The sequence below is a fragment of the Tursiops truncatus genome, chromosome 10, assembly GCF_011762595.2.
Source record: "Tursiops truncatus isolate mTurTru1 chromosome 10, mTurTru1.mat.Y, whole genome shotgun sequence".
Taxonomy (NCBI): Eukaryota; Metazoa; Chordata; class Mammalia; order Artiodactyla; family Delphinidae; genus Tursiops; species Tursiops truncatus.
Window position 1 is genome coordinate 33992831 of NC_047043.1, and position 26179 is coordinate 34019009.

The window sequence follows — 26179 nt, forward strand, 5'->3', positions numbered from 1 at the left end:
TAAGCATGTGGCAGCAGTGACTGCGTTCAGACTGAGGATCAGGGTTTATTAACACCTGATCTAAAGAAAGGAAGAACAAACGCTCTATCAGTCCCCTTTGATATAGAAACAACTAGGAAGAGGGTACTTTGCTGGAGAATTTTATCTAATCTCAGTTTGGAAAAATGAATTTTAAAGCTTCTGTGAGTCATTAATCTGAGAGCGTGTTGTTGAACCCAAGTTCCTGTGCCCCAAGCACAGCGGGGCCAAACAAACACAAATGTTGACTTTGGAGCAGAGAAAGGTTTATTTCAGGGCCAATAAATGAGGACGACCAGTGGCTCACGCGCAAAAGACCCGAGGGGTTTCAGGAAACAAGTGTTTATAGGCAAAACCTGGGGGGAGGGTTGCAGGGTGTGTAACCCTCCTCTGATTGGTTGGTGAGATAACAGGTGGCGTTCTGAGAATCTCAATCATTAGCCTTCTGGTTTCAACCAGCCTGGGGTCCCTGTGCTGGTGCTCAGCCTGAAGTTGCCATCCTCCACGTGGGCGGGGGCCTCAGTTCCTGTAGAAGAACTCAAGATATGTATCAGATCGTTGTGCATATCCCCTGAGGAGAAACCGGAACCGGCCCCATCCTGCACTGTTGTTCTTGGTGCATTTCCTCACTCCCCTAATTAGTAACTGCTGGAATCTGCCCTTTGGAACTCAGGGAAGGTCTAGGACCTAGGCAGAAAGCTTTTTCCCTACAAACAAGAAGTGGGAGACATGGAAGGGCTTTTGTACCCAGGTGGGACTGTGGCGGGTGGCTCAGACCATCAGTACCTCCCTTCTTTGGAAAGGCAAAACAGGTACCACGTGGGGTGAGGGGTGAGCGTCCATTGAATTTCACTGGGAAGGAGAGGAGGATACTTAACAGGAGAGGTTAGCAGTTGGGTTCTAAGAGAAGTGAAGGAATTCCTGGGATGGGGCTGGCTGAGGATTTCAAGAAGGATTTTATCATTCGTTTTGTTTCCGGCTTTGCAGGGGTGTAATCCCACATCCTGTACCCCCAGCCTTTCAGCAAAGGGTGGATAATAGGTGAATTAGAGACAGTTGGTTTCCACCAACCACTTCATGTGCTCCTCATATTCCCAGCCTCCCTTGCAATTAGGGTGGGGCTATTTCTGGCCAATGGAATATGAGTGGGCATAACATGTGTTCTGATGTTTTCTCCTCTCTCATTCTCTTCTCCTGCCATGGTAATCTTGAAGACCAAGAGTTTCAGATGGCATAGCTGTAAGATTTAGAGTGCTGTCCCAACCTACACTGTACTTCATTGAGCAACAGTTAAAATGTTAATGTATTAAGTGACAGCTTTCAAATTTTGTAACGAATTCAATAGGCTTGCGGTGCTTTGGGAAATAAAAACATGAATGGGCAACTCAAGGTAGAGACAACAGCAGCCCCAGGAGTAAGACATTGAGTCATTGATACCTAACTAGACTATGTGGAGTCTAATACCGCGTAGTAGGCAGGATATGCTATGTTACGCTGTGGTAACAAACATCTCTAAAAGGGTCTCTAAACAACAAAAGTTTATCTTTCACTCGTGTAAAATCTACTCTGGGGTGACCCTGCAGAGTAGCTGTCTCTCATGTGACGTTGTACTGCCATATCAACACTTGCTTCCACTGTTACTGAGGTTTCAGGGGAACCAGAGAGGTGGTGTGTCAGCCATAGGTACTTAAATGCTTCTACCCAGAAGTGACACATCACATTTCATTGGCCGAATCATGTCACATGGGCACACTTCAAGGGAGTGGGGAAGTAGAAGTGCCATTAAGGATATCAGTGAATAGTGGTGATGTCTGCTGCATACTCTTTGCTACGGGAGGTACTAGACTATCCAGAAGTCTGGAAGACATAAGACTTAAAGAATGAGTAGCAATTAGCCAAGAAAAGAAGGTTGGGAGAAAGGGGGGGAAAGTGTTCTGTTAAAAAAAGAATAATAATAATAAAGGTCTGCATGAATTCAAGAAATGAGACATTCAGGGTGGGTGGAGAAAGCAGCCTAGGATAGAGTAGGAATATTCACCATACATGTGAAAGCATGTGCAAGATATTTTAAGGAAGAACTCCCTTATGATGGAGCTTATTCCCAAGGTGAGGGTTTGGGGATGAAGGGCACTTATGATCACTTGTTCCACACTTCTTGGGCCCAGCCTGTCCTGTGTGTCCATGTTGGCACCTGCTACAGAAAAGATGGAGAGCCTAGCTTGAGAAAGTTCAGGGCACTCAAACCCCTGATTTTTCTGTTGGTAAGGGTGAGAATTTCCCATTATTTTCCTCCAAAGTCCTCTTGGATAATTTAGTAGATCCCTGAGCTGACTGGACCTCTCTAAGGACTTATTTAGAACCCTCAACACCCCCTCCATGAGAGACAGCTAGATAGAGGTCTCCACCATGACCTTATCGCCAGTGAGGTAGGTAGTGTCCATGGCTGCATTTTATTGCACCAGTCTTAGGAAGGAATGGGTTGAAGTTGTAGCAGCAGGAACCATATTACTTTAGACCTTAGTCTGATTTTGGTTCAGAAAATAGAGGCCGCTGTTAAAATGATTTAAAGTCTGACAACTAAAATTCCATGAGTACTTCCAATCAAATTATCAGCCCAATCTCCTGATACCTGATTGTATTTAGAGGAGCCCTGAAATAATTTGTAGGTAGGGTTCCATCTGAAATTAAGGCAGTCGAATATTCTAGATTTTATAAGACCATCCTCCAGACTAAAGTGATAGTGACTCTTAACCAGAGTTCCCCTTGCTTCTGTATTCCCTCCTCTACCCCACAATGCTGGTAGAGCGGGTACACCATAGTACTTGTTAACATTCACAGGGCAACAACAGAGTGACACTTAGGATGTGTCCACTGTAGTAGGTTATTAACCAGAACATTCTAGATATAAATCTTTAGTTCACAGGAACAACTGTGAATGTGTGTCTGTGGGGATGGGAGGATGTTGGAAGTCTTCTTCCCTCTGGACTCCTAACTCCTAGAGGTAGAAAGAGTCATATTTATCTTCCTGTACCCAGTGCCTGGCATTCTAATAACCCCAGTGACTGAGTGAACTCCTGCAGCATAACTGATTTCCTGTCAGTTGCTTCTGATCATAAATAGAGTTGGTCAAAAATGAATGAGCCCACTGAAAGGGCTTTTCCTAACTGAACTTCACTCTCCTCCACCCTCACTGCTCTGGTCCACGTGGTGCCAATGACCTGAATGTCCGGGTCTAGCCTAGCTGACCTCATTAAGGAGAGGAGTTACAACTGTGACTAAGTCCGCCAAAATACCATAGTCTATTAAAGGCATCAGTTCATCGAAGTCCATGATGTTAATTTGCCGGGAAAGAGTCCCACCGGATTAAACTTTTAATTAGCTCAGAAAACGGGGGTTCTTGGGGAAATTTTATTCTGTGGCCTGGCAGTAATTAACTGACCTCCTCCAGAGTTACTGCCCCTGGGAGTATTGGAGTTGCTAAATTACCAGGCAGGGAGAAATTCTGCTCTCCAGAAGCCCAGCTCTTACATCTTCCCACATCTCTCTTCCACTCCCTGTCTTTCTCTGAATGAAGTTGTAAATGAGTGATGTCTGTTCCAAAGGCTCTCAGAGACCCTATAGAACAGTGCCGAGAAAATCCCCAACCCCTTACAGTTTTTTCTATGAACTAAAGCTTTATATCTAGAATGTTCTGCATTAGATCATCTCCAACTCATTTTCGGGGGCAAAGATGTGGGAATCTTTTAGACCCTGACATTCTAGGACGGCACCATTTTTCTGTGCCCGCTCTGTAAAATCAGGATTATGGGACAGTGATACAGTCATCCGTCGGTATCTGTGGGGAGATTGATTCCAGGATCCCCACGGATACCAGCCTTTGTGGATGCTCAAGTCGCTTCTGTAAAATGGTGTTGTATTTTCATATAACCTATGCACATCCTCCACTTTAAATCATCTCTAGGTTACTTATAATAAGTAACACAGTGTAAGTGCTATATATATAAATAGTTGTAAATACAGTGTCAATGCTACGTAAATAGTTACCAGCACTCAGCAAATGCAAGTTTTGCGTTTGAGGACTTTCTGGGATTATTTTCCCCAAATGTTTTCAATCCATAGTTGGTTGAATCTGTGGATACAAAACCCACATATTAATACATGGAGGACCAACGGTATATTCATACAGTACAATAAAAATAACAATAATATTAAATCAACAGAAGCCAAATTATAGCATTTTTCCTACAAGGAAATAAAACTTAAAATGTATAAATACAAAATATAAAAGTAAAACAAGAATGATCTGTGGATACATGTGACAATATGGGTGAATCTGAAAAATATTAGGTTCACTGAAAGAAACCAGACACAAAAGAGAGAAACCATATGATTCCATAGTTATGAGATTCAAGGACAGGCAAAATGAATCTAATGTGAAGGAAATCAGAATAGAGTTTGCCTGTAAAAAGTAGGGATGGGGTTGACTACTAAAAGGGCATGTGAGGGAACTTTCTTAGGTGGTGGAAATGATTTATATTTTGAGTAGGTGGATAACTTTTGTCAAATTCATTGGGTTGTACACTTGAGATCTCACCTGACCAATAAAAGAAAATTAGGCTTGAAGGAAAAAAATACACATAGCCTTTTAACTTAGCAAATTCTACTCTTGAGAATTTGTCATTAGACGAGTGTATAAAAGCAGTCATTGTAGTGCTTATAATAGGAGAAAATATACAAAAATACAATTTAAATACTTGGCAATGTGATTATATTCTGGTAGCTCTATACAATAGAATGTTCTACCACCATGAAAAAATGTTGATATACTTTGACACGTGAAAATACAAAATGTAATTAAAAACAGTGCAATCTCATTTTTGCAAGCATTAAATACAACAGCGGCTTTTTCAGGTTGGTTTTACTACAAGCAACATTTATGCTTTTCCAAGTTCTATATAGTATATAGCAGATGTATCTATAATCAGTGTTTATTACTTTAAAGATACCTAGCTGTTGTGCATTTTTAATTAGACTTGGATATCACCCACCACAATGTCTAGTGCCTAGACAGCCAATGCTCAGAGCCTGTTGTTCATTTCCTTACATCCAGGCTCTCTTTGTACTTTTCTTTCTGGACCAAACTCAGGAGTGTTGTTGTTTCCATCTCATCAATACACGGCCGCGATTTAGTCCAGAAGAGAATGCCTTTGTACTTCCTTTAGGACATGAACTTTGAGTCTCTTACCAGATCTAGTCTGCAGCTATACTCCAGACCTGTGCATCCCATCTTCCATGAAGGTACAAAGTTACCTGGATGAGATCTAGTTACCTTTGAAATATTTTTTAAGGTCCAGCTTGTTAGGGCCTGCTCCCGCTTGCAGAGCCTGGCCAGGTTCCATGCAAGGTGTCCACACACTGGTTACATCTGGCTTCTTCTCAGCCTTGCTTCTTGGCCACACCTGCACACTGCACCACCTGGCTCTACTCCCTCCAGCACTTTCTCTGGGCTCACACCTTCTCTTTGCCTGCCTTCTATTCTAGGATTTCATATCCTGAGATTCGCAGCTCAAGATGCCTGTATATCTCCATATTTTCTGCAAAGGGGTTGTATAACAGGTTGAATAATGCTCCCCCCCCCACCAAAATATGTCAAAGTCCCAACCCTCAGAACCTGAGAATGTGACCTTATTTGAAAATAGGATCCTTGCAGATGTAATTGAGAATATTTAGATGAGATTATCCTGGATTTAGGGTGGGCCCTAACTCTAATGACAGGTGTCCTTATGAGAGAAACAAGAGGGAACTGTGACAGAGAAGGTCATGTAAAGACAGAGGCAGAGATTGGAGTGATGTAGCCACAAGCCAAGGAACACCTGGAGTCACCAGGAGCTGGAAGAAGCAAGAAAAGACTCTCCCCTAGAGCTTCAGAGGGAGTGTGGCCCGGCTGGCACCTTGATTTTGAATTCCTGGCCTCCAGAACTAATGAGAATAAATTTGTTTTGAGCCACCAAGTTTGGTAACTTGTTACAACAGTTAGCTTGTTAATACAGATGGTAATTAGCAAACCATCTATATCAGTCCTGTTCCCACCCCTCCAACCTGCACTGATGGAAAAAGAAATCATGATGGTCTTAGCTTGAAAGACACAAATCGAAGTCTACAGGAGGGGCTTATGTGTAGGCAATTCAGTTTGAGAAGTGAGTCCAAGAAATCAAGTGAGGAAACAGATCTCTAAGTGCGACAGGAAAGGAAGGGATTCCAAAACAAGCACGTGTTATCCATCAAGCTGGTCACAGACATGGACGAGGAAGGGTGCTCTCCCTGAGACTCTAGGCGCTGTATCAGGGCCCCCGGAAATGTCCATCCAAGGGGCACTTATTTACTGGCTCCTTTGTTCCATTGGTCGACAGTTGTCCCTTTGGACATCAGCTGCTCTGTGCCCATGCTTCCCGCTGTGTCAGCAGGGGTCAGGAGTGAGAGGAGCTTCTGGGCAGGACATGACAGCAGTGACTGGAGTAAGAGGTGGGTCTAGAGGATGTGAGGCACAGGGTCCCATATCACAGCCTGGAGAGAAGTGTCATCAGAGTTGGGTTGGAGGGCCAACTCTGAGACTCTGGGGAAATTCTCCCCAAACTCTAAGCCCATTTGATTTGTCACTGATAATCTGACCTCACAGGTCTGTTGAGAATTCAGTAAGAATGAATGTGAAAGTGTTCTGCGAACTTTAAAACACTAGTAAATGTCAGCTAGCATTTCCCCGATTGTATAGGATCATCCCAAACGCGAGAGCCTATTTTCCCACATCTCAGCCTTTGGCCTGCACCTGCAACACTCTTTCTCTTCCCATCCTCTCTAACACCTGGCCCTCCCCTTCTCCAGCCCCTTTCCAGCCCCATCAGGACTTACAGCATCTCCTGCAGCCAATCTCCCATCCGAAGCAAGCTGTCGGCCTAGCCTGAGGGGGATCAAAGGCTCCCTGATGATGCTGCCCTGAGGAAGGAAGTGGAAGGGAGAGTGCAGGGTCCCCAGATACAGAACGAGCTAGCTCTCAGAAGCGTCTTTTCCTGTAACATCTAATTGCATCTTACCTGCTGCTCCGGCAAATGAAATTTAAATATTTAACAAGGATATCAGCACCATTCTGGCAGCTGTGGGTCCCCCACTGATGAGACCTCAGAGGGAAGGAAACTGCCTGCAGCCAGCACAGTCTGTGACTGGGACAGAGCAGGCCTGTTCCTCACCCTCACACGCCCCAGGGGACCGTCTGGCCTGGCCTGGGCTGGCGCTCAGCAACCTTGCCACCCAGAGCCCGAGCGGGTCTTCCTGCCCTCAGCTGGCCAGGCACTGGGTGCCCAGCTCCTCTGTCAAACTGGAGACGCACACAGCTCATCCCTGTTTTTAGTGGGTTCTAGAGCAAGATGCTCACACTACTGCCCACCAACCACAAAGCAGGGCTGCCTGTGCAGCCTGCTAGCATCCCCCTAAAAGGCCACACGGCTTCTCATCCTCTCTCACTACTTTCTCTGAGATGCCATCTATGATCGCAGGCGCCCTAATACGTTACTTTTCAGAAGAAATACTGTGTCAGTGTAGTAACAAATGTTAAACTATAAAACCCAAGGACCATGTTTATAATGACACTGTATAAACTGTATTTATAAACATATTTTATAAAGTTATAAGTATCAGTCAAGATTCCAGCAGAAACAGACGGCTCCCATTAGAAGAACTCCTATTAGGAAGAAGGTTGATTTGAGAGGGGACTCTTCACCAGGCGAGGGTGGGGTAGAAAGGACTCACAAAGGATACTATGGTGGTCACAGTGGAGCTGTTGCCACCCCTCAGCCTGATGGAATGAGGCGAGAAACCCTGAAAAGAAGAGACATATCCTGTTGGCTGCCTGGGGAAATGTCCTATGAACAAATTTAAGAAATCCTACCGTGCTAAGTACCAGCGAGAGAGATAAAGGGATTCCTTGCTTCCAAGAAACTCTGCTTAGAAAGGGAGGCAGTTACCAAAGGCGGTACAGCACGATGGCCCTCCGCATCTGACACCTCGAAGATGTTTCTAGTAAATAGCAAGGAGGGTAGTCAAATCCTCCTCTTGGGAAGGCGGTCAGAAAGGAGAGGACTTTACTGGTAACTTCACAGATGACAGCTAGACTGAATTTACAGGGAGAAAGACATTACCTAGATCAGGTGGGGAAGGGGATTCAGGGAGAGGGAGAAGTGTCTGGATACACCCAGTGGTGGTTGGCTACATGGCGTATCTTGGGAATGGCTGGAGTTCTGACGTGGTTACAAAGGCTTTAGGAAAGCAGAAGACGACTCATTCAATGGTACACATCGAAAACTGATCTTCCTCTCCTCCCTACCCACTTCAGTGAGAAACAGGGTATTTGGTGAGGTGAGTTACTGGTAAAGCTATTGGGAGGTTGCACATCCATGTAGCTGATGGCAAACCTAAAAAGTCTGAGTTAACAGCTCCAGGTTACCATTTAGACCTCTCCAGCCCTCCTCCCACTTCCTTCCTGGGGTCTCTCAAGCCAGAAGGATAGTCAGGTATGAAAAGACAGACGGTTTGTACAAGAGGAGAGTGAGCAGGCTTGGAGATCTAGAGATGGGATACCGCATCCTTTCTGTAGTTCTTGCCTGTGCTTAGATGCGTGAGTTCCCATCCCCAGTCCCTGCAGGGGTGATAAAGCCCCCAAATGCCCTTCCTATTGATCCCCATTTACGCTGTATCTCCCATGCCCATAGTTTACAGCATCTAGGAATCAATCCTAGGGAAGGAAAAAATACCAATCCCTAATATATGCTTCTCCAAGGTACCTACTTACCTAATTACCTCTAAATATTTTCACCACTCTTATGGAATTACGAGCATTTTTAACAAGCTCTGATAAAATGCCTATGTTAGAGGGGAAGGTCATAAATCTACCAGCATCTATTATTCCTAACTGTACAGATGGTTCTTTAAATTATTAAGATGGAACAAGGGACTGACAAGCTTTGAAAGGGGGGAGGGAGAAGAAGGTGAAAAAGGTTTGGCTGTGGGATGCTGGTTAGGGATGGTTTTGCAGCTCGAGGGTTCTGGATAGACAGAAAGGATCATGCAGCGGAGATTGATAGGTGTGAAGTCATCTAATGGTTACTTTCCTTTTCATGTCTTGGTTTCGTTCTTATCCGGGTGGGCCCAGTACATGTCCCCGTTGGAAATCTGCTTGGGGCAGAGCCCCATGATGGTTCTTCTGTATTCCGTTTAGCCTGATTGGGAAATTTAAGTAAAACTGCCTAAGAAGAGGCATGATCTTGACAGCCATGGGTTGGCAGTAGAGGAAGTTGATGGGAATATTGTTCCCTGACAAGCTGTGTGTTTCTTTATCTTGGGGGTGAGTGGGAAAGTAGGAGAAGGGAGATGCAGGTGGAAGGTCAGACGTACCGGCCCACACCTCGAATGAGACAGCTTGACTGTGGAGATCATTCTGGCCTTTGGGCTGATCACTGAATGCTGTGAGTCTTAATTTCCCATCTGGAGTTGGATGGGGAATACCTGACCTCCTCACACAAGGTTTGGTAGGTACAGAGAGCCTTTGCGGCCATACTGAAGGATAAGAAGCCACCAGAACTACCAAGGTGCCAATGTTAACCCCTTCCTCCAAGACTGATACTGGAAAAACTAATGCAGGAAGCACCAAAAGAGGAAACTGAGGAAACCCTCACTTAATATTAGAAAACTCGTAAGTATAACCTGCCACATCAACAGGTTAACAGAAAATATTGAGAGACAGTTCTCCATGGATCTTATATTTATGCACATTTTGTGAGCAGAAGCTCCCATGTCCTTTATTGCAGACTTCAAGATCATTGCCTAGAAGATAGCCTTGAAAGATACTGTCTTTCTGAAGCAAATGACAGGGTTTTTTTTTTTTTTAACTGTCTTGTATAATAAAGATAATGTCTCACTTCAAGCTGAACGTTGGGCATGTTTGCTTGTAGCCTATTTTAAAGATTCAGATTTCCTCAGCTATAGCACAAATCCACTGCATGTGCAGCATCCACCTTGGCAGCCCTGTGTTGTTCTCATAGGGCTTGAGGGGCAAGGGGATCAGATATGAGCATGAAGATAATGCTTCCTGCTGCACCATGGGTAACAGTCCCTTATCTCTTACCCAAGAGCCTTGTATCTTTTGCCAGAGTCTATAAAGATATGGTAGTCTCATTTACTAGCTTGCATGGAGGGTAAAATCTCAGACCCTTCACAGTTCATGACAGTTATCTGAAAAGCTCATGATAAGACATGTAATGTTCTATAGTCATTTATGACAGAAATTTTAAACTAGGGAATCATTAAAAGCATTTATTTTAAAACTAGAAATGAAATAAGAATTTTCACTAATTTATTGACATTATATTGACAGTCTTAGCCAGTGTAATAAGACAAGAAAAATACAGGCATAAGGACTGGGAAGGAGGAAATAAAACTTCCGTTGGCTATAGAAGGTAACTTGTATATAGATTCTTTTAAACTTAATCAGAAACAACATGTATTAAGAAGCCTGGATGTAAGAATAGTATATATATTCAAATTTGGTTGTATGTCTAGATAGCAGCAGCAAACAATTGGAAAATGTAGTTGAAGAGAAGAAGACATCATTTATAACACTATCAGAATATAAAGGATTTAAGAATAAATCCAACAAAAAATATGTAACACCTGTATAGGGAAAATAAACCTTCAGACATATTTTTAAAGATTTAAACAAATGGAGAATTATAGCATGTTTGATTGAAAGTTTAATGCTGGGTTTTATAGAATTCAATAAGATGATTGTAAACCTTATATGGAATGTCAAATGGCCAAGAGTAATCTACAAAAAAAGAAAAAGAGGTATAAGGGAGTCTTTCTGTATCAGATACAATCACTAAACATGATGCTACATTAATTTAAACTGGGTGGTACTGAAAAAAATAGACAAATTGACAAAAGGAATATGGAGCCCCAGAAACATATCATGACAGTATGTCATGTTATAGTTAAAGGAACAATTTTTCAACAAATATCCCTGAAAAATTTTAACCATATTGAGTAAAATCAAATTGAACTTATACAACCCTCAAACACACACACGTCCAATAGCTTTATATGAATTAAAGAATTCACTTATCTCCTACTGAGAATTTGAAAGTTTCTTTTTTGCAACTTGGAGTTTGGAAATTTTTCTTAAGCCAGGAAAAGCATTAACCATGACAGAAAACTGATAAACCCGATTATGTTAAAATTAAGAGTTTTTCATCCAGGAAGTGAAAAGTTACAAAGTGAGAGATTTCTGTAATACATACTAATTATAAAATACTAGTATTCAGAATATAGAAAGAAGTCCTACAAGTATATAGCAAATAGGCAAAGACATAAGTGGGCATTTCACAGAAGATGAAACATATATAAAAAACAAGACAGTCATCAGTGATCAAAAGAGTACAAATCAAGATCACAGTGAGATACCGTTTTATACCCATTCAATTGGAAAAAAGAAAATTCTTGAAATCTAGCAATACGAAGAGTTGGAAAAGCTGTGCATCCACAAGATTTCTTATCATGCAAGTGGAAGTATAATTTGGTACAATCATTCTGGAAGATAGCATTAATAAATAACAGTGTGCAAAATTCTTTGCATATATACACAGGAGGGGAATGGCTGGGTTGTAAAGTATTTGGCATTATCTCCTAAAGCTGAATATTCAGACTGTTTTCTGAATATATCTGGTTCTCCCCTCTTCTGTGAAAATGAACCTCCTGGTCCCTTGTGACTGGGTAGGTCCATAGGTCTAGTTTTGGCCAGTGAATTCTAAGTGGAAGGGATGTGTCACTTCCATGCCAGATCACTGAAATGCTGATGTCAGATCCTTCGGGGCTCCCTTTTTTCCCCTCTGGCATACCTACTATCAACATTTGAAGTGATGACTATCTTGTCAGCCTAAGTCTTTAAGTGATTATAAGGAGCAGAGCCTTCCTTCTTGACTTTGAGGAGACATAGCATGAGTGAGAAGTAAACCTTTGTAGTTTTAAGGCTTAGATTTTAAAAGTTGTTTGTTACTGTAGCATATAATAGCTTATTCTGACTAATATATATGCAACAGGAGACATGTAATAGACTGTTTGTAACACCATTATTTGCAGTGGCCTTGGAAACCATCCAAATGCCTGTCCCCTGAAGGAGAATGAATAAATTATGATGTATTTACTGTGAGCGATTATTCAGCAGAAAGAACAAAATAACTGCAGTGACATATAACAATATGTGTGAACTTTAACCAAGTAAATAAAGTGAAAAAATAAATCCAAAGGATTATTTTTATGTGCAGTATATATAATTATATCCAGATGCCTTTTTTATAAAATTAAAAACACTAAAATGCAAATGAATACTCTTTATACCTATAGTTATAGTAAAAGGAAAGCCGATAAGTAATCAACACAGGATTCAGGATGGTAGTTACCTGAGGCAGGAAAAGCAGGGGCAGGGGATGGATGAAACTGCATTGTTAGAGGTAGGTGATTGTCAAGGTCTTAATCTGGGGGTGGGGGGGAGGGGGGTGGAGAATATAAGTGTTATTAAAAATAGCTAAATGTCAAGTTGTTCATGGGTTCATGATGAATGCTTTACAAGACAAGATCATAGCCAATCCATAATCCAATTCTATGTGAGATTTTTTTAAAAACATGATGATGAGACTGGTTCTATAGTAATTATCTTTGAAAAAAGGTCTATATAGGTGGAGGGATTCTCAAACATCCAGAGGCTGAGTTAAAATATGGATGTGCACCGTCCGTCAGCATTAAGCCCTGAGAGCGGGGTGATCTGAAGCCAGAGAAACATTCTATTTTTGTTTTCTTTTTATAGGATCCCAATAGGCCTGAGAGTTCCTGTATTCCATCCCTTTCGCTATAAGGTTCTTAGTTGTATACCACAGTTGCAGGCTGAGCAGGAGATAATTTCTGCAGGAAAGAAAACCAGTGAAGGAGGTCATTTCTGCAGGAAACAAAACCAGTGAACAAATGTCATAGTTACTGAGCTGTTGACTATCCTGTTCCTTTCCCAGGCATTGTTCCTGAGACTGGAAATAGGATGAGAGAGCTCTGGAAGGCAGGGACATCATAGTTTGCTGGGACACGTGGGCAAATAAATGGGTGCTACGAAAACTGAAGTCCCTAATCCAGACTGTTGATGGGAGAAGAGGTGACATCGAAACTAAGACCTAACGTACAAGTAGAATCTATCCAGATCAAGGATTGAGATTGTAGGGCTCAGGGGTAGGAGATAAAGGAGGAAGAGGGCAGGTTTTAGGCAGAAAGCCATGCAATAGTCCCCGTTTATCCATGGGAGATACATTCCAAGGCAGTGGATGCCTAAAACTAGAGTACCAAACCCCATATACACTATGTTTTTCCTATACATATGTTCATTTAATTTATAAACTAGGTACAGTAGGAAATTAACAACAATAATAGAATAATGACACCAATATACTGTAATAAAAGTTATGTGAATGTGACACTGTGACAGTCGGTCCCATAACCCCAATGGTTGCTAAGTGACCAATGGGTGGGTAATGTGTACAGCATGAATACACTGGCCAAGGGGATGATTCACATGCCAATCAGGACAGAGCAGGCTGGCACATGGTTTCATCACATGACTCAGAATGGCTGCAATTCCAAACTTATGTATTGTTTATCTCTGGAACTCTTCACTCATGTATTTTCAGACCACAGTTGACCACGGGTAACTGAAACTGTGGAAAGCAAAACTGTGGATGAGGGGGGTACAGCTGTATGTTGTAAACATTCAAGACAAGGAGGTTTTGAGCAACTAAAAATTTCGGTCTGGCTGTACTGAAAAGAACAAGGGGGAAGGTGACAAGAGGAAACATGAGAACAGATCATGTGGGAACTTGTAGGAGTTTGGAAATTAACCTGAGGGCAGTTAATCACATGGGAGCATGCTAATCAGGGGAGCAGTAGCAGATCTGCATTTTAGAAAAGTGGCTCTGTGCTGCTGTGTGCAGAATGGATTATAGGGGCATACTACAGGGGGATCATTTAGAGCAGTGGTCCCCAACCATTTTGGCACCAGGGACCAGTTTCGTGGAAGACAGTTTTTCCACAGTGGGGGGTGGGGGGATGGTTCAGGTGGTAATTTGAGGGATGGGGAACGATGGGGAGCGGCAGATGAAGCTTTGCTCACTCCGCGCGCCTCTCACCTCCTGCTGTGCAGCCCAGTTCCTAACAGAGGAGACCCTAATCAGGGTTGGGGACCCCTGATTTAGAGGGTACGTCAGGCTTCCCATGGGAAACATATGACACACTTATAAGGTTTTATTGAAGAAACGTTAATGAAGGACATTTACAGAGATGTGGACAGATTAAGCTCAGAAAGGATGGTGCAGCGCTTGGGGACTAGCATCAGTGAGAGCCTTTACCACACCACCTATTCTAAGCAGAAGACAGATGGCATGGAAACCTCAGTGATGCAGTCTGTGGGGAGAGAAGGACATGGAGGGGCAAATGAAGAAAAGTTTGCACGTGAGGCTCTGTAGTGTTGACCCCAGCTTTTTGGTGGCCTGAGATAGGGGCATGACCCAGGAGACAAAGAGAAATGAGATGACTTGAAAGAGATTTAATAGGTCTACCTACATAGTAGACTTGTGCTCAGTGGAGGAATGGGCTTAATAGCACTACAGACATGGACCATGAAAGAAGGGACCTCCTTTCCCCTTCCATGAGGGAGCATGAAGACAGAGGAATGTCTACTACCTTTTAGCATCACCTTGCTCCTCTGTGGGAGAGAAATGGCTAGTGCAATAGGTCAGAATCTGACGTTCATGGGCCATGCTTCACTAGTGGGGCAGGGTCACTGTCTCAATGCTCTTATGTAGTAGAGTTTTCCCTCTTTTTCCCATCCAGAAACCTCCTAAGACAGGCTGGCCAACCTCATCCATGGATGGAATCGGTCAGGCTGGGGAGTGGGGAAGTGAGAGGAAGGGGAGCATCAATAAAGGGTGTGTTACTTGCCACTGTGGGCTCTGAAGTTTAATCCCATTGAGGAATTCTGGGAACCACTGCAGGAAATGTACCTCAGAGTTATCCCACCCAAGAGGCAAGGAAGCTCACTCCAACTCCCATCAGTCATTAGTTGAGGGCTTCGTTGTGTGTATTACTGTATTTGAGGATAAAACAAAAGGTCTTCAGGCAGAGAAGCAGGTGCTGGGAAATGGAAGTCAGACCAGCATGCACTGAAGCAGAGGGGGTTGGAAGAGTCTGGACAGGGCCCCAACAGCTTCTGCTGCTACACCCAACCAGACACCTTTGCTCCTCTCCACCATTATTTAGAGAGTCCAGATGAAATGGGCATCCTGGATGCCAGAGCAGGGCACTGGTGACTGTACGGGACCAGACCATCAGGAAAGTGCTGCGTGTCCTGATATGATGGACCCACCCAAAGGCTGTGACATCGGGCCGTAGCATTCACTGCACAATGTCACTGAGCACTTTGCTTATGTCCAAGGTTGTAAGGACTCAGAAGACATGGATGGGTCTTTATAAAGAAAAAAGAGGTTGGTTGAGCCCCAGACACTCTGGCCTGTGGTATGGTCTCCTGTGGCTCTGTCTAAACAGTTCAGATCTGGGTCTCTGTTTTCACAGGGGGTTTCACGTGGCTGGAGGGATTTTCCTGCTCTTGACAACATCCCAAACTTTTCCCAAGTAAATCTCAACCTATAATAATTGCACGGAATGACCACTTGCCCCAGTGTTCTTCACTGTCTCCCAGTTTCCCAAAGATAGAACCCAATTCGGAGGAGCTGTTCCTTAAGGCTGGTCCCATTTATCTAAACCATAAGTGAGCACCCAAGAATTATTATCTAAAGCAGTGCCTCTCAGTCGTGGCTCTGAGAACCACTGCACCAACCACGGGACGAAGTTGTTTAAAGAGTAGCTTTTTAGGCTTCATCCTCTACCTACTGAATCTGAGCCTGAGAGCAGGGTACCTGCGCCTTTAAGAAGCAACCTAGGTGATTCTAATGCAGGACCTAGACCTGTGGTTCTCAAATTTTGCGACACATTAGAATCACCTGGGGAGCATCTAACCCCCTTGACCACTGTTCCCCACCCACCTCCCATGCTGGTAATGCTCAGGCCACACCCAAGACCAGTTTAGTCAATCCCAGAGCAGTGGCTGGGTTTGGGGATGGTTTCAAACTCCCCAGGTGATTGCAGTGTGCAGCCAAGTTTGAGAACCTGACCGGTAGCTAATAGAGATGATACTATTAAACAGTTGACTGAGAAACCGGAAGCTGTAGTCTTTAAAGTATTTTTTAAAACTGGCCTTAGAAGTCTTATCTAAGACTCTCAATTTACAGATGAGGAAACTAAGTCCTAAAATGTAAAAATTCAGCAGCCAAACAGCTGACTGAATTTAGCTTTCTTTCTCTTCATTCAATACAATAAACATTCTTGAATATTCAAATATTCAGTGTCTGTACCCAGGCAGTGTTTAATAAGCCATTGTCTGATGTGAAATCAGATGTATGTGACCCAAATGTACCAGGCATCTCACTGCCTGACTTAAAAAAATTTTTTATGACCTTACTTTCTTTTTTCTTTAATTTCTAAAAGCATTTTGTTATTTCAGTGTCCTGACCAGCCTCCTTAAAAACAATAAAAGCTGGGCTTCCCTGGTGGCGCAGTGGTTGAGAGTCCGCCTGCCGATGCAGGGGACGCGGGTTTGTGCCCCGGTCCGGGAAGATCCCATATGCCGCGGAGCGGCTGGGCCCCGTGAGCTATGGCCGCTGAGCCCGCGCGTCCGGAGCCTGTGCTCCGCAACGGGAGAGGCCACAACAGTGAGAGGCCCGCGTACCGCAAAAAAAAAAAAAAAAAAAAACTACAGGCTTTTAATGAGTAAAAGAATCATATACAAAACTTTGCTTATTTACAAAGAGTACAAGATTGAAGTACTTTTGACTTTTAACATTTGCAAGTGTATGAAAACATTACCAACTGCAATACTTGTGAGTAGGTATATATATATATGTGTGTGTGTATATATATATATATATATATATACACTAGAGCTTTGTACATTTCCCCACATATGGAAATGAAAAAGTAACTCGTTTATTGGTGCATTTTATTTTTTGAGAAGCTCATATGCAGGGAAACAGCATAAGGCAAGTCTTCAAGAACTGTTTTGTTTGCTTCTAGGATATTTTGCTTTGCAGAAAACTGCTAAAGTAAGAGACATAACTTCAGTTCTTTCCCTTCACAGTGCACCCCACCTTATCTTTAAATGAAGACAGTCCCACTCCCAGGGAAGGATGAGACCAACTCCTTCCTCTAGTCTCCTATAGCCAATACAAACTTGGTTCCCTAGATGTGCAGTGTGGCTGCACAGGAAACCCAAGGCCATCAGTTCCATCCAGTCAAATGTGCCAAGGAGCCGTCCGTGGGTTTTGGTATCAGGAACAGAGCTGTCAACTCAAGATTTTTAAAAATTAATAAGAAGGGGGAAAAAATAAAACCACTTTTAAAAAGAAAATTATCATTTTCCTATAGGAGTATTTGCTATATTATAAAGGTAATTTCATTGCCTTTATAATACTGAAATCAAAATATGCTTAGTCTGATTTTTCCTGGAGCCAAGAATCATTTTCTTCACATGTTGAACATTCTCATTTTTTTCTTCATGATTCAAGACTCCCAGGGAAAAATATTAAATATTCAAGGTAATAGTCTGTGTTCTTTCCATACCTTAGGTTTGGCCTAGTGCAAAGGAAACTGTCACCTGGGACATTGCTTGAAGGAATCCCTGAGCAGGTAGTGCAAGGCATTTCTGAGAGTTCAGTTCTGCCTGAAGTGGCTCCTTGCTGAAAACATGTACCGTTTCACCGCTCCCATAGGATGAGTGATGACAGAGCTCACCTGTGGGACACACCCCTGCAACCTGGAGCAGCCCATTTTGGAGACGCGGGGCAGGGGCCCAGAGTCCCAGCACTACGGCCTCTGTGTACTCCTGGGGAGATTCAAAAATTGCCCCAACTTTGTCACTTTATTCTAAAGTCTCTTGCTGGGGTATAATAAAGAATATTTGATTTTTGTCCTGGGTTCCTGGCACAGAGCTCCTAAAACGCCTGGAATGTACTATCTTTTGTGTGCTAGGAAGATGACTCATGGGTTGGAGGAGAGATCACTAGATAGCTTCAGGGTGGGACTGGTTGTCACACAAACCAACCACATGATGAGAAGGTTGAAGGTTTCAGCCCCGCCCCTTAACCTCCAGGGAAGGAAGAAGGGCTGGAGATTGAGTTGAATCACCAATGGCCAACGGTTTAATCCATCCTACCTACATAATGAAACAACCATAAACACCCCTGAACGATGAGGTTCAAGGAACTTCCCAGCTGGTGAGCACGCTGAGGTGCCGGCAGGGTGGCACACCTGGAGAAGGAAGGAGCTCTGGACGACCCCCGCATCCTGACCTTGCCCTATGCTTCTCTTCCACCAGCTGCTAGTGTCAGAATGGAATTTTTTTATTTATTAATCTTTAGAATGGAATTTTTAGACACCGAGTTGGTGTCAGGATAGGTCTGAGAAAAAAAAAAAAAGCCCATGTTTAGTCTCCCATCTTCCTCCTCTTCTGATTTCCTGGGTGATGGAGCTTGTATTAATAAAGGCCCAGTTAGGAAAACAGAAGCGACTCTAGGTATTTTTGAAGGAGGGCTGTAACTGCAGATTGGTGTCAGCCCTGCTTCTGGTGATTTAATCTAACTTGATCTTGTCTCTGAGGGACAGGGACCCACCACTGCCAAGGGCATGCATACTGGGTTATCCAACCTGGAGATGCCTGAGTTCCTGGGTTACAGCAGCAAAAGAGGGAGAAAAGCTTCCTGCCCAGATCCAGAGTGTTTCTCCTGGGCCCAGAGCCTCGCTCTGTGTATGAATCTCTCCTGAAGAGCAAGTTCAGCCTCTGTCACTGTGACTGTTGAGCTCAGACCCCTCACTACCTTTCTTTACACTTGCTTGCTAGACTTTCGTCTCCAACCAAAACTGCTCCCCCAATTTCCAAAGCAAAACCTCTCATCCGGTATATCTATGCACTTAGGTACACTTGGAAGAGAAGTAGAGGCATTGCCTGTACAATGAGAAAGGCCCAGCTCGGCCAACAGCAGACCATTACACAGATAATAAAGAGAAGCATTAGTCTAGGTATGTGTAAAAGTGGAAATAAATCTCAAACTGTCTCCTTTCTTCATCACAGATCTACTTGTATACCCATTCCTTTCCTATTCTCTTACCCCTCTGCTCCCAAAAGGATAGAGTTGATGGGTGGGTCGTTGAGGCGTGGCACTCAACCCCAGAAGGCAGAACCAAGAGACTGAATGTTGCTTCAAGTTCTGGTACACCGTTGGCCACCAGAGGTTTGGGAAGGTCCCATGGTTCAGAGAGCCATTGGCCTTTTATTATCTATTGTTACGTAAAAAAAAATACTGCAAAATTTAGCAGATTAAAAGAACATTATCTCACATAATCTCAAGGGCCAGGAATGGCTTAGTTTGGTAGTTCTAGCTCAGGAGGTTACAGTCAAGCTGTTGACTGGGGCACCAGGCATCTGGTGCTGGAGGATCTGCTCCCAAGCTCACTCACGTGGGCATTGGCTGGCCTTGGTTCCTCCCAGGCTGTTGGAAGGAGGACCACATGGGCCTCTCCATAGGGCTCCCTCAATGTTCAAAACACATGGCAACTGGCTTCTTCCAGAGCAAGTGATCCAAAAGGGAGAGAGAACCCAAAACAAAGCTTCGATGTCTTTTATAACCTAATTTTAGAGGTGTCATGCCATTGCTACGGCTGCATGCGTTAATCACACAGACCAATCCTGATACAAGGTGGGAGCAGACTGCATGAGAGTGTGGCTATTTCTAGGTGTGGGGATCACTGCTGGAGATTGAGTCTGGATAGCACTAGATGGGACTCTTTGCAGGCCGTACTGGAAGCTGTCTACCATGCTTCTTAGCCCTCCTACCTAGCTTTTGCAAAGAGTAAGTATCAATAAGAACCTGCTGTATAAAAATAAATAAATTAAATTAAATTTAAAAAAAGAGTAAGTATCAGAAGGAGGAGACCCTAGTCTAGCTGGTAGTCAAGGAATAATTGCTTTTCAGTTCAGCTCCTGTTCCTTGTGCTTCTCTAAGGAACATTGTAAACTGGAGAAATGACTGACATTCTAGAGTCCCATGGAAATACCATCTAGTGCTATTAAACTCCTCGCCCTCTGCTTGTAACACTTGGAAAATCATGGCAGATCAAGTGGGTACATTCACAGAATCTGGGAACCAATCACTACATTATTAGAAGGTTGTGGTCTCTGGTGTATGGCTGGTTCAGGATCTTAAATGAGCTTGGGTATTGTCGTGGCCTTCATTAGAAATGTCTTTCCTAGGGTCAGGGGAGACTCACTCTGGGACATTAAACTGTGGAAGTGACTGCACGTGTAATGAGTCTCTGCCAGCTAACCTCACCCCACATGGAGAGGGAAGGGCTGTCGGCTGGGCCAGAGCCAATGCAATTCAGAGCAAACTCTTTAATCTTTGTGGGTAGAATGCCTTCTGCTATCACAACTCCTCCTCCCTCATCTCAAGAAACTCATTCTCAAATGCTACTCAGGACATTTTTTGCTTCTCCAGAGGAACTGATGCTGCAGGGAAACGGGTGGAAAAGAGGGATTTTGGTGCTGCCTTTGGAGTAGTAAAATCAGCCATGGCCCGGGGGATCCAAAGGCTAAAGAAAGACATTACAGAGTGTGAGACAGAGGACGTGATGCATTGCACTTGGTTTTTGGAGCATAAGCAATGACAGGTTCTATAGCTCTTCAAGTGGGGCTTCAACAAGGCTTGGAACGAAGCAAGTGGTCAAGGTCATTGAGTTCGTTAGACTTCTACTATGTTAAAAAATAATTTGAATCAGGGTAAGCTAGATGGTACTGTAGTAACACACAGTCCCTCCATTTTGGTGGCTCAAAGATGTATTTTTCTCTCAAACTTCATGTTCATAATGTATTAACTTGGGGGTTCTCATTATAGTCACTAAGGGACCCAGGCTGGTGACGCATCCCAAATTTTGAAATTGGCGGAAAGAGCTCTCTGGAAAGTCTCACACCAGATAGTAAATGCTCAGCCACAGACAGACACACATCACTTCCAGTCATTTCTACTCAAGATTCATTGGCTGAACTAGTCATAACACCCCACCCAACCGCAAGGAACCTGGAAATCAGTCCTTTTCTGTGCTTGGAATGGGGAAGATGGGTGAATGTTTGGTGAACAGCATTATTGACAAATGCTCTGGCATCCAGTGAAGCTGAAATTCGGATTTTCTCTTCTCTTTTTGCTTTCTTGTCTACCTTAATTCCCCCAGACGGCACCTCGTCTGTGTTAGTGTTGACAGCTGGCAACAGCAATGTGGGCCCAGACACCGTAATAAGCACTGTGTTCTGGAAACATCACTCTTGTTTAGGGAACGCTATTGGAACTAAGTGGTATAGGTCTAGGATTGGTGCTATGACATCCTTATGTCCTGGTACCCTTTGGAACTTTGGAAAAGTGGAACAGATGAGACTTCAAGTTGGAATTAATTCAGCAATGCAGGTGCTGAAATGATTCCATCCGCTTTCGTGGAAGACATCCTGGAATCCTGCTCTTGGAGAAGGACCCAGACTGCCTGGTGCCGGGTATTTAAGTGTGAAGTCAAGGTCACATCAGGAAACAGGAGGCAACACCAGTGGGTCAAAGGAAGAGGATGTAATTAAAGGACAGTCAGAGGTATGGACAGAATTAAGGGAATCAACAGGGTGGTTGAGTCACCAAGGCTGGCAACAGCAGGAACCTGGTAATACCCTTAAATAAGAAAGGAGAGGAAAAAGTGTTATCTTAGCCCACTGAGAGCTAGATCTGGGTAGAAGGGGTTTCTAGACAGAATCTGTAGTCGTTCAAGTACACAGCCACTGCCCGAAATATGTCCCAAAGCAGGGAGGAAGCTGGAAGAAATCTTCGAACCTCTCTTCCCACCCTCCAGGCTCCAATCAATGGCTCTCATTGGCCGAACCTGATGAGAAGCCAGCAAGCAAGGGAGCTCCAATGATGCAGTTCCCAGGGACCAGCCTCCCAGGGCAGAGAGAAGGGCAGAAAAGGAGCTGAGAAAGGTGAGGGGTGGGAGGAGTGGGTGTGTGCAGGGAAGTAAACAGAAGGAACACAGTGAGGCTGTGTCTAGCTGATTGTGATATATTAGAAAATTACAATGAGACTCTGGCCTCTAATTTCTCTGGGACTTTCATTTCCCCCAGGGAAGAGGGATTCTGTTTTCTCCATGGCAACAAAAAAAAGGGAGAATACGTTGCTAGAACTTAAATGTCTCCAAGGGAATTTAGTAAAGGGTGAAGATTCATATGGTTTCAATTTGGGACAGTTTTCATACTGCCGTCATTGTACTGTGCTACTTAGGTGTTTAGTGCTCTAGTGAACCAGAATTTTCTATAAGGCTAGTAATTATTTGGTTGGCAAATACAGTAGGGGGTCAACATTTGGTAAGTTTATGATTTTGGGCTAAATGTCTCATTCTGTTCATTTGAGAATTTTCTAGAACCAACAGCAGAACTGCCCATTTCTCTGGTTCTAGGAGTTTATAAAAATTAGTGGTCAATGTCAGGGGGTAGCCTCAGAGGTTCCCCTTGCTGACCCCTGGTCTCCCCTACTGAAGGGGGTTGTCTCATTCCTGGTTGACCGTAGATGTGAGCGAGGACCGTAATCTTGAGCCCACTGGGCCAACAGAACACAAAGCGGATAAATGCCGAGGCAACAGTTCCACCAATCAATCCACTCCTTCCTAATCCTACTCACCACCCAGGAGAATTTGTTATCTACCCAGATCGCTGAGATGTTGACTGGGTCTCATTTACTAGTTGGGGCAGAGCTAGGCCTCCTAGGGGGTTCCTGACTCGGTGCACTGATTCTGTCAGTTGGAATGAGAGAGCCCTTCTGGAAGCTCTGTGATCTTTATTGTGTGGGTAACTTTGCCAAATTCCTTCCTCCTTGCAGTTTGAAGCTCTGCTCTCTTTTCCTAAGCACGTTGATTACTGACCTATGACTTTTGAGTTGGCGGGGTAGGGAGCAAGTTCTACTTAAACCTCAAACCCAAGCCTTGGGCATAATTCAGGGCTCTGAGGGTTACACGTCCTTGACCTAGCTAGAAGCACTTGAGTTTACATCTTCTACTTTTTGTGAATGTGTCCTTTGGGTACCTGGGGAGTCGAGACATAGAGATCCATTATTGCTTGCTCAGCGTCCTTCCTCCCTCCCAAATACCATTTTCATTTAGTAAGAACACTTTTCTTTTGAAGAATTCTCCCCCTCTACTCCAGTTCTGCAGTTTGAGCCAGAAGTTGTCAATCATAGTTTGTGAGAGGGCACGTGACCCAAGATAGACCACTCAGGGCACCTGGTTCCCTGGCCCTGCTTCGGTCACAGGCCCCTCTTCTGCAAGTGTCATTCCTTCTTCTTGTTTTAACTGAGTCTTGATTGAGAAGAGCCTTTTCCTTTCTGGTAGTGAAGTTGGCAAGAGATGAGTAGAGAAAGTCAGTCTTCCATAGGAGAGAATGAATTTGACACTTAAAGCACCAGAGAAGAGCCATGAGAATGTTCTAGGAAGATCATGGAATCCCTGCTTCCAGTCTTCCCCAGCTGCACCTGCACCCTTCCTGAAGGCGAGAACATTTCCTTTTTGTCTAAGGTAGACTTGGATTTCTGTCACAACCAAGAGAGTCCTTACTCATCTAGTAGGGGATTGTTAGAAATGCCCACACAGCTAACGTCCATTGAGACTGTGGATTTCTTTTAAAGAGATGCTCCTAAGGGATTGTCTGCTTTTGAGACTTGGATTCCTTATAAGCGAAAGTGAATGTGTGTTACAGTGATGTTTGCTTTAATTCACCCACAGCTTTTAGAGTCCTGGACATGCGGCCTGAAACCCAGAAAATATACCTGGAATTGGGCAACCACACCATCGCTGAGGCACAAGCAGCGCCTAGTGAGATCGCTTAAAGCCAGGAGAGAGCCTCCCATGAGGAAAGCTATTACTCCAAGCTTCTTCTTACTGTAAGTTACTTTAGAGCTGCAGAATTCTTAGCAATGCAAAGCGTGCACGGTGCCTCTCAGTTGCAGAGTATAAAGTGGGGAGAAGGTGGTTCTGGGCCAAGCTGGAGTCTCTTGTTATAGGTTTATTTGGGGGGGATTTTCCATGCTTCAATAGTTGTGTCTGCTGTTGGTGGGAAAGTAAATTGGTACAGCCACTATGGAGAACGGTATGGAAGTTCCTCAAAAAAACTAAAAATAGAGCTACCATATGATCCAGCAATCCCACTCCTGGGCTTATATCCAGAGAAAACCATACTTCGAAAAAATACACGCGCCCGAATGTTTATTGCAGCACTATTCACAATAGCCAAGACATGGAAGCAACCTAAATGCCCATCGACAGATGAATGGATGAAGAAGATGTGGTAGATATGTGCAACGGAATATTTCTCAGCCATAAAAAAGAATGAAATAATGCCATTTACAAAACAGAAATAGACTCACAGACATAGAAAACAAACTTATGGTTACCAAAGGTGAAAGGTAGGGAGGGATAAATTAGTAGGTTGGGATTAACATATACACACCACTGTATATAAAATAAATAATCAGCAAGGACCTACTGTATAGCACAGGGAACTCTACTCAGTACTCTGTAATAACCTATATGGGAAAAGAGTCTGAAAAAGAATAGATATATGGGGCTTCCCTGGTGGCGCAGTGGTTGAGAGTGTGCCTGTCAATGCAGGGGACACGGGTTCGTGCCCCGGTCCGGGAGGATCCCACATGCCGCAGAGCGGCTGGGCCCGTGAGCCATGGCCGCTGAGGCTGCACGTCCGGAGCCTGTGCTCCACAGCGGGAGAGGCCACAACAGTGAGAGCCCCACGTACCGAAAAAAAAAAAAAAGAATAGATACATGTATATGTGTAACTAAATCACCTTGCTGTATGCCTGAAACTAACACATTTTAAATCAAATATACCCCAATATGAAATTTTAAAAAATTGTTGTGTCTGCATTAAAAAGAAAGTTTCCTGCAATTAAGATTTAGAGCCTTGTGCGAGTAGCCAGAGGAGGTGGTGAAATTATCTCCTTGAATCTCTGCAACTGTTTAGTTTCTGGATGGAGGAAGGTGAAAGAATTAGGTCAGCTCTAGAAACCACCCAGCCTTAAGATATTGTGATGCTGTGAAGTTCAGATTTTATATCACAAGCTCTGAGCCTGCTTTCTCGTACGTCAAGAAAGAATAATATAAGTGCTTCTGTCGTCGTGTTCTTTACGTGCTCTGGGACTTACATAAGACAGTGTACATGACGGTAGAATGCCTGGTATGTACTAAGTGCTCACAGATGTTAACTGTTATTATTCTTATTTCTGAAGCTAAGGTCACCAGACTTAGAAACCAACGTAAGAAATATTTTTAAAATATAAGAAAAAAATTAAAAAAAGAAATGCCCACACATCCTCCTCTGGGTCCCCGGCCGTCGTACCCCCTCCAACCTACATCCTTAACAGTAGAGAGTAGATAAGTAATGGCACAAAGTCGGCAGTGATGAAATCTCCTAAATGGGTCAGGGGATGCCATCCAAAGAAGCAGTTCAGGGACTGCTAACTGCATAGGTTTCCGAACACCAAGCTCCTTAAACTCTGCATGGTGCTGTTTAAGTAACCTAGAGATGTCCTAAAAGGAAGGAAATCCTGCAACATAGGGAATATCTTACAAGCCAGGCTGTAGATTTGAACTTTATCCCACAGGCCATGGTGTAGCTGCCCTCTAAGACTCATGACCTCTCTATGAAAATCAAAGCAATTGATCTGCTCAGATTGGCCCTTGTTGTGGGAGATTAGATGTTAAAAATAACTTCTACAGTTATGGAAGCAGAACCTGGGGCCATGGCATTGTCCCTAGAAGCCTGAGGGCTAGGGCTTCTAGCCCAATGACAGGGCTAGTCATTGGTGTTCTTGGACCAAGTCACCCTGCC

The 26179-nt window shown here is 43.8% G+C and overlaps 1 long non-coding RNA gene across 1 annotated transcript; it reads right to left on the reverse strand.

Annotated features, from left to right (window-relative positions):
• Positions 1-276: 276 nt before the first annotated feature.
• LOC117313747 (uncharacterized) lies at positions 277-17954 on the reverse strand. The gene is made up of 3 exons (XR_004528308.2): positions 17827-17954; positions 4063-4147; positions 277-544 (listed from the first exon to the last, which is right to left on the reverse strand). It is a non-coding gene; the product is annotated as an uncharacterized lncRNA (long non-coding RNA).
• Positions 17955-26179: the final 8225 nt, after the last annotated feature.